Source organism: Macrosteles quadrilineatus, unplaced genomic scaffold (genome assembly GCF_028750875.1).
Source record: "Macrosteles quadrilineatus isolate MER2022 unplaced genomic scaffold, UCM_ALF_1.0 Scaffold_2__2_contigs__length_208266976, whole genome shotgun sequence".
NCBI lineage: Eukaryota > Metazoa > Arthropoda > Insecta > Hemiptera > Cicadellidae > Macrosteles > Macrosteles quadrilineatus.
In genome coordinates this window covers 99,069,703-99,079,283 of record NW_026542595.1, presented here as the reverse complement: position 1 = coordinate 99,079,283, position 9,581 = coordinate 99,069,703, and the positions used below count along the sequence as shown (strand labels likewise).

Below are 9,581 nucleotides of genomic sequence, written 5' to 3'. Positions count from 1 at the left end.
GAGTATTACCCTACTTCCCCATGAAATTCCGCCTCAAGTTACCGATAGCTACCCGCTCTTATTGGAACACGGAGAAAATGTCCAACGTAATTAGTCCAACCGTTGAATTACGACTAACAATAGTTCAATAATGAAATTGAACATAATGTTACTTTCAGCTCCCTAGCCATATTCTCACTTACTTCCAGTCCTATCGACATGAGTGTCTTTTACCACAACTTATCTATTTATCTCTCCTACCATCTCCAGTCTTATTTTTCTTATTCACTTGTCGATTTCAGTCTCCTAGAACCGATTTTCCGTCACATTTTACTCCCTGACCAGATCTCAATGTTACTTCCAGTTTCCTTCATCTAACTCTCTGATAAATTTTCTCCCAGTCCGAATCGTATGTTACTTCAAGCCCCCTGGTCATAATGTTACTTCAAGTCACCTTCTCCAAAGTCACTTGTTACTTCAAGTCTCCTTGGTCTGATCCTCTGATTACATTTTCCCTGACCAGATTTTACAATGCTACTTCTAGTTTCACCGGTTTAACTCTGATAAATTTTCTCCCAGTCCGAATCGTATGTTACTTCAAGCCCCCTGGTCATAATGTTACTTCAAGTCACCTTCTCCAAAGTCACTTGTTACTTCAAGTCTCCTTGGTCTGATCCTCTGATTACATTTTCCCTGACCTGATTGTATAATGTTACTTCCAGTTTCCTTAGCCAGATTCTCATTTCACTCTTTCTCCTCTTAACCAAATGCTACGTCACCACCCTTATCTTGATACTCTCAATTTCACATCTGTTATCTCCTGCCTTATCACCTGCCCTGTCGTCGCGACGGTTCCCATCGATCTGCCCCTGTGCGCCGCCGCGGCGTCGCCCCGCCCGCCACCGTCAGTATCCCTTAGTCGCGGGTGGGCTGTGCATGCCCGTGCTTCTGTGCGTCCTGTGCTGTGCTTCGTGTAGTGGTGTGTTGTGCTGTGGTGTGCACGGGCTGGAGTACTGGATACGCCTACCCGGTCCAGGTTTGTACCTTGCACAAAGATTTGTAGAATCGAAGACTACGTAGCAAAAGAATTGTGTGTCGTCTAAGTATTTGTGAGAGTATTTCCACTTCAGGTTGTGTATATGAACACCTCTTACACCTGTTGAAACTATTGTATCCACGTCTTCATCATACTTAAAATGAATTTCCCATTATATTCTTCATAAAATGATGTATGGTCTGTTGGATCAAAAGTAAACTTTTATGATACTACTTCTCATCTTTTAGAAGCACAATTACCCTGTAATATATCTTCGATAGTAAACGAATAATTGGTTTTATATTTCATCATCTAATCCTAAAAAAACATCCTTGAGTATTCATAATCGATAATCTGGATCTATATACCTTTAAAAACACTCATTCGATATTGAATCAATATTTAACGCCAAGTATCGAAACCCTCATTGACCTCACAACAACAGCAACAAGAAACAAGTGCCAACAAGTGGTCTTTTTACAAACAGGTTGTACAAAACAAATAGTCCCTCAGCGGATGAATACAAGCTGGGATCTGTTGCGTTTTAACTAGAAACTACAATCTATTATTGAAATTTAACTACGTGAAAAGTAGGTTTGGTCGATTCTTTACTGAAGCTTTTGTCTAGGATATATAGGCCTACTAAAATATCTTAAAAAGCGTTGGTTAAAATTATTGTAGTTGTTAAAATATATATTGTAATGAATCTTGCTAAAATGATTTGTTTTACTAATCTAAAGAAGAAAATTATAGAATTATTTTGTTATAAACAATTTTACAAAATTTACCCTTAGTTATCGTAGAATTTAATTTACAGGTTTCAAACGTATGTAACGTGTATTTTTAATATTGCTCGACTAGATATTATTTTATAGTTTGATTTAAAATTAACTATATCAGACACATTAAACCTTCTCTCATTAGCTTTTCAACAAACCTTATAATGGTAATCAGTGGGAATAACTTGTATTATATTTTATGGGTAGAATCGCTAAAAACTCAATATCTTTTGGGTCGTAATATTTACAGCATTGGGAGTTAAACAAAAGACAAAACTCAAAACAGAATTTTTTTATGAAAGCAGTAATATATCCATAGTAGTCTATATGTACAGGGAGATAAGAAAAAAAATATCACTATATAATCATTTATGAAATAAAATGCATTTTAATGTAGCATGTAGAATATACGTTAATGCACGTAACTGCAATGTTTATCCAGTTAATGATGTAAAACTTAATTATTAAATTATTTTATTATTTCAATTATGGTTTTAATTAAACCAAAGTGTAATAAAGTTTTATTTATTATAATAATTTAATATATTTTGCGGAATTTAAATTAGCCCTTCTCCTATTGGGCCTGACGATGATTGGAATGTCGATATAATTCGACCAGATCAACATTTTACAATTTTGGTGTTTAGATGTTTACTCGTTCGTGATTAAAGGGGGAAATTATTGCATATTTACTGAATCAGATTTTTATTTTTTCTGGTAAAATATTAAAGTTTTGCGGTATTTTATATAAATAAATAGGATAATAATTTCGTAATTATTACGCAATAGTGTGAAAATATACAATTTCCTTTACTATTGTATTTCAATTCATTATAAAGTAGTAAATTAAACATAATATAGAAGTAGCATGTTTCGGACTAGAAGTATAAATATATTATACTTCTATAAAAATATAATAATGTCAAGGTGCTCAGTTGTGTTTAATTTACTATTTTAATCAGCAGCCCTATTTTTTAACACACAAAAAATAATTTACGATGTATCCGTTGTTAGTTTACTACTAGCATCTTTTCTCATTTGGTAAATTATCATTCAGTTTCCTCAAATTAGAAACAAATTAACTTCGGGCTAGAGAAAAAACTAACCCTTCGTTGCCAGTAGCCTAATTAGATTATTAGTCGAGTTATTTAATGTTGAAGCAAGATCAATTAATTAAGTATTATGTACAAAACTATGTGATTCTATTTTGCATTTTAAAAACTATTTTAACCATGTAAAACTATTTAATTTACTAACTACTAATCGTTTTGTGGTATAGAAAGTGTAGAGCATAATACTGTTAATGGATATCCAAAATCAGGGAACACATTCGGTTCACATGAAGGCACCCAAACTTTACTGGATATTAAGACAAAAAGGTGAAACAAGCTTTAATTGTTTACAATTAGGTAAGACGTCGAACTTAAATATCCAAAGTGAATGAAAAATTCCACATACTTGAAGTAATTTATACGCAAAAAATTTGGCCGAATAGGTACATAAAATAGTTTAAAATGTTATTTTAAGAAGTATTGGGATGTAAATAATTCGCAATACTGTTATTGAAAGGTCCTTTGTTATTGAAGGTTGTTTTTTACATTTATGTTCACTTTTTTTCTACAGTATATAATTTTTGTTTTCTAGATAGTAATGTTTGCTGTATTATTTATAAGTAAACAATACAATGTACTGATGTATATAATTAATGGAAAATAAAATATTATATTATTTAATTTTACTACTACAATAAATAAATTTTGCAAAAACAGGGGGAGTTTACCAGAAAAATTAGCTTAAAATCATTTGACCAGAAGAAAACAAGCTATGCATTTGGCAATGATGTGAAGACTAGTTGTTATGTCATGTATATTTTAGGATCGTCTACTGCAATTAGGTTTTACTTGGAAAACTAAACATTGCCTATTTAAATCATTAAAACATGCTTCAGATTTTTTTAAAGCGTTTTTGTTGATTTCTACTTATTTTCTTTTATTTAAGCTTCAAAACTTGTTGAATTAAAAGTTACAGTTAATAAGCTATTGATTTTTTATGATAACAAATATCAAGCACACTTTGTAAAACTTAACTCAAAATAAGGGAGAAAAACTCAGTATACACCAGCAGCGCAAGTCTATCCGTACATGAAACTCATAACAAAGGTTTTAGTTCTAACAATTTCTTTATATGTATAATCCATTGTCATTGTAATGCCAATGCAATTGACATTGTATAAGTGGCATTACATAGTCAATGATACTACATTCCCTAAACTCAGTCGATACAGTGCGATGGAGTGTTCTGACCGCGTTGAAGTCAAGGTCGTGGATATTTTCGTTCTCAGTCCAACTTCTCACAACAAACTGTAGGAACTGTGTTAAGTGTTGCCTCTCATAGCTTCGCACGTAAAATGATTTTTTTATTTTTACTACTACAGTAAAACCTCGATAAGAAGACCCTCGATAACAAGTCACCCTTGATAACAAGGGTCATTTTCAAATCCCCTTGAAATTATTTTACCCCTAATCACATGTTATTGCAAACCTCGATAAGAAGTCAACCTTAATTACAAGTCTTTTTTATGATCCCTATGAGAGTCTTGTTATCAAGGTTCTAATGTATTCCCAGTTGATATAGGGGGAGCAAGCTGGTCTTGTGGTGGAGCACGGGACTTCAGTCTCTGAGGTACCGTGTTCAAATCCCACCAATTCTCCAATGTTTAATCCCGACCTATATTTCAATCCATATAGCCATCTTTAATTGACTTCAGGCTGCCGAGTGGATCCCAATTTATTGTTAAGACCACAACCAACTTGTTTGTGATCATACTATAAAATATTTGTTTGGAAACACTCCAAAAATGACAAGGCCTTCTATCATCAATCGCATTTGTCAAAGTCAACTAAAAATGAAACCGTAGCGTTTTTCCAGAGGACGTATCGATCGGAAGTCCATGGTTAAAAACATCTGAGCAAAGCGAAAATAATTTGTTTATATGGATACTAACTTTAGTTAACAGATTAACTTAATTTTAAGATTCTAAGTTTAGTTAATTCCCCAAGGATTTGAATAAATATTTTGCAATTATTTATTTTTTTTAAGTAAGATAACTCACTTCATCTATCACAATTTTTCAACACTAAGAAATACCAGCTTAATGGTATTTTGGTGGTTGCACGATTGGTGGTTGCAATGCCATTTGAAACGCAGTTTCGTAGTACCATTGACCCTTTAGCCTATCATTATAAAGAAATTCATCCCATCTATAAAACAAGCTAAAGTCAAAGTTTATTCTAATAGAACTAATTTAAATGGGCCACTCGCAAAATGTACTGCCACTGTCAAAATTATATTTTTGCCATTAGCTTAAATACATATCCAACCCCTACAATATATTATTTATACGTATTTAGGCAATACAAATTTACTAATACCTTAAGGGACTAGAGCAGTTTTTGAAAATAAACCAAACAAAAAAATAGGCTCCTCATGTAATGGAATCAAAAATAACTTGACACGTGTTAAATAAATATTCTTAGTATTTTTCCTTCAGTTACCTGACAAAGCAGGCTTCCGTGCACTGATTATAGCACGCAAAGTATCTAAATACTGCATTTACTTACTTTTGCCGCACTCCAGTATTCCAACCATACAACTCAAAACAGTGTGCTTTTATTAGGCACGTGTACCCTTGAAAATAAGTTGGCAACACTTAAATATACTACGACTACGATCAGCTGTAATTTCACCTAACCTAAAAACGTATAGTATGGTGTTTGAAAAACTAATTATAATAGTATATTTCGTACCTAGGGCCGAAAATGAGGTTTTGCCGGCTCGAGATAGTTTTTAAGTTCGAGACGAAGTCGAGAACTTAAAATGATCGAGAGCTGCAAAACCATTTCGGTCCGTGGTACGAACACTATTTTTCACCACACTTTACCCTATTACCACTATTCACCACTATAATAATGCACACTGATGGTCAACACAACTACAACTTTAAGGTTATGTGAAGAAATAATTTGAGGAATCAGCAAAAATAAAAATAAATAGTTGCTAGGCAACGGTGACAATAACACAATTCTATTGCAATGCTATGGATTTTGGTTGTGTATTTAAAATGCATTCATGTTTTAAGTAAGTAAGCGGACAGCTGATTTTGCGGCCCCGGCCTGTAAAAACCTGCTCGGTCCCCAAATTATGGACAGCTGGCATCGCCAGCAAAACGTAACTTTCGGCCACCAATTAACGTATGTAATACAGCCAAAAACATGATAGTGTGGTGAAAATATGCTTTATAGCAACTGTAGGAAAAATGTAACGTGTAATAGTCCAGGAGCTGAGGGGGTTTGAGCATGCATGAAAGTAGTACACAATGTTATTGCTGATTATTGTAATATGGACTGTGGTGATCAAAATTACGTGTGTCGCCTATTTCGAAAGTGGTCAATAAGGTGGGGGGGAGGGGGCAAACATGGCGGTTTGTGCTATGCGTTAAAACGCTGATAGTTCGAAAACGGTAAAAGATAGAACATCGGTTAAAACGTCGTTGGAATTCTAAAAATGTGGAAAACAATAATGGTTATTGGGTCCGAGGTCGTATCTCTATAAATAAACAAGTTATTGTATAAAAAATGTAAAAATGGACTTTTCGTGTAGTTTTTTTTTTTTTACCGAAAGTAGAATTAATTTGTGAGTGTCGCAAAGAAGTAATATCAAATATCTTTGCTGATAGTTGTAATATGGACTGTGGTGATAAAAAATACGCATGTCGCCTACTTTTCAGGTGGTCGAGAACTTGGGGGGAGGGGGGCAAAGATGGCGGAACGCGCTATGCATCGAAACGACTGTAGCTCGAGAACGGTACGAGATAGAACATCGGTTAAAACGTAGTTTTAATCCAAAAAATATTACCAATAGAAAAGGTCATTGGATAAAAAGTTGTATCTTAACTAATAAAAAAGTTATAACAATAATAAGTTTAACAAAATCTACATCGTACAGCAATTTTTTTCGAAAATCGTATGGATTGTTGATAAATAATAGTGCAATTACTTAATTACTCGGCTAAATATTAACTAGATGCATTTTCTTATTAGAAAAAAAAAATATTATTACGAATACATTTGGTTTAAAATGTAAAACACGGCCTCCAAACTACATATAATACTTGGGGTTTCGCCGCAATCAAATGCATAATACAGACTAATCGGACGAAACCCAAGGCGTTTGGAGGCCGTGTTTTACATTTTAAACCAAATGTATTCTTAATAATATATTTTTTTCTTATAAGAAAATGCATCTAGTTAATATTTAGCCGAGTAATTAAGTAATTGCACTATTATTTATCAACAATCCATACGATTTTGTAAGATTTGTTTTTGTAGATTTTGTTAAACTTATTATTGTTATAACTTTTTTATTAGTTAAGATACAACTTTTTACCCAATGACCTTTCTATTGGTAATATTTTTTGGATTAAAACTACGTTTTAACCGATGTCCTATCTCGTACCGTTCTCGAGCTACAGTCGTTTCGATGCAGAGCGCGTTCCGCCATCTTTGCCCCCCTCCCCCCAAGTTCTCGACCACCTGAAAAGTAGGTGACATTCGTATTTTTTATCACCACAGTCCATATTACAACTATCAGCAAAGATATTTGATATTACTTCTTTGCGACACTCACAAATTAATTCTACTTTCGGTAAAAAAAAACTACACAAAAAGTCAATTTTTACATTTTTTATACTATAACTTGTTTATTTATAGAGATACGACCTCGGACCCAATAACCATTATTGTTTTCCACATTTTTAGAATTCCAACGACGTTTTAACCGATGTTCTATCTTTTACCGTTTTCGAACTATCAGCGTTTTAACGCATAGCGCAAACCGCCATGTTTGCCCCCTCCCCCCCACCTTATCGACCACTTTTGAAATAGGCGACATACGTAATTTTGATCACCACAGTCCATATTACAATAATCAGCAATAACATTGCGTACTACTTTCATGCATGCTCAAACCCCCTCAGCTCCTGGACTATAACGCGAGTTTTAAGTGCCAATTCGCACGTTAAATACACAAACAACTCTTGTAATTGATCTAAAACTAACTTTATTAATCTACTAGCAGAGTACCCGTCCTTCGTACGGGGTTGGCATATAAGTATTTAAAATGTTTATTGCAGTTATGCTCAATGCAAAGGGGAAGGACACGGTTTGATAACATTTGCTTCTTTAAATTTAAGGTATACTATAGTATTACACATCTACCATAGCCATAATGTTCTACCACTAAAAATAAATTAGGTATTAAACATTCGCAAAATATCACAAATTATTCATGAAATTAAAAACATAAATATAACTGTAATCAAGCCTTCTTTGACAGTTCTTATTGTGTATCACAGTTGTTTTGTTTCTGCTTGGTTAAAATTATATTAGCTGTTTTCATAAATGCAAAACAATAACAGTGCTGCACCCTGTTGGTAAATCTTATAACTTTTTAATGCTTTTGCATGTCATAGAACAAACCTTTTTATTTGAAACAGCTGACTAAATTCTTTTATTCCCTTTAAATATGAATACTCATAAGGTTAACATGGGGAACTACAGAACCACTGGGGCGGAGCCCGAAAGGATTTATGAGATAAGAATATGCCTATATGTTAATCGGGAATGTAAGCTATCATCATGCCAAATTTCAGCCCAATCCGTCCAGTAGTTAATGCGTGATTGAACTTCAAACAAACAAACAAACAAACAAACACACAAACTTTTACATTTATAATATTAGTAAGGTCAATGATCCTACTAATATTATAAATGAGAAAGTTTGGATGGATGGATGTATGGATGTATGGATGTATGTTTGTGACAAGTGAACGCGAAAAATACTGGTCGGATTGGGCTGAAATTTGGCATGATGATAGCTCACATTCCCGATTAACATATAGGCATATTCTTATTTCAAAAATCCTTTCGGGCTCCGCCCCAGTGGCTCTGGAGTTTCCCATGTTAACCTTATGAGAAATGAAATTATTGAATCTTAACAGCTGTTTCAATTAAACAAGTTGGTTCTGTTCTGTGATGTTCAATAGCATTAAAGTTACAAAAATTACCAACAGGGTGCAGCACTATTATTTCTTTTACATTTATGACAACAGCTAATTTGCAACCAAAAGGTGAGTGAGCGTAGCGAACGAACTTCAACCTGGAGGCGAGTTAGCGTAGCGAACGAGCTAACCTGAAGGCAAGTGAGCGCAGCGAACGAGCTCCAACCTAAAGGTGAGTGAGCGTAGCGAACAAATTTCAACCAGGACGTGATTGAGCCATGCGAACGAGATAATCTTGAAAATTAAGAAGTTAAACGGGGCAAAGCCCGCGGGTTACAGCTAGTAAGCTTATATTATTGAAACATTAATTACTTAAAACTGTTCTCACCTGTTTGCTGTTGAGGAGACCATCAATTACTAGTGGCAAATGTAAAGGCCACGTCCCAAAATAAGTGACATCGTAAACACAGATATTTTGCTTGTTGCGGTTGTTTGTTTTGGTTTTTGCCAACAATTTCGACACCGAGAAACATTTTTTTTTGTCCTAAGGACGCTAGGCACGAGCCTGGGATTGTTTTTCACATTACTTCAGGCTAGACCTAGGGGTTGCGGCATTATCACTTAGATAAAATCCATTGGTGACTTGGCGGGGATCGAACCCGGGACCTCGGGGACTGAAGTCCCGCGCTCTAACCACTACGCCAGCTCGCTCCCCCATTGGTGAGCGAGT

The 9,581-nt window shown here is 34.5% G+C and overlaps 1 protein-coding gene across 1 annotated transcript in view; it reads left to right on the top strand.

Annotated features, from left to right (window-relative positions):
- The first annotated feature begins 899 nt into the window (after positions 1-899).
- Positions 900-9,581, top strand: part of LOC128986461 (uncharacterized) — a 140,555-nt gene continuing 131,873 nt past the window's right edge. The window contains exon 1 of the mRNA XM_054406847.1: positions 900-1,015. The gene's annotated coding sequence lies outside the window, so the exon portion shown is untranslated. The remainder of the gene's footprint in view (positions 1,016-9,581) is intronic.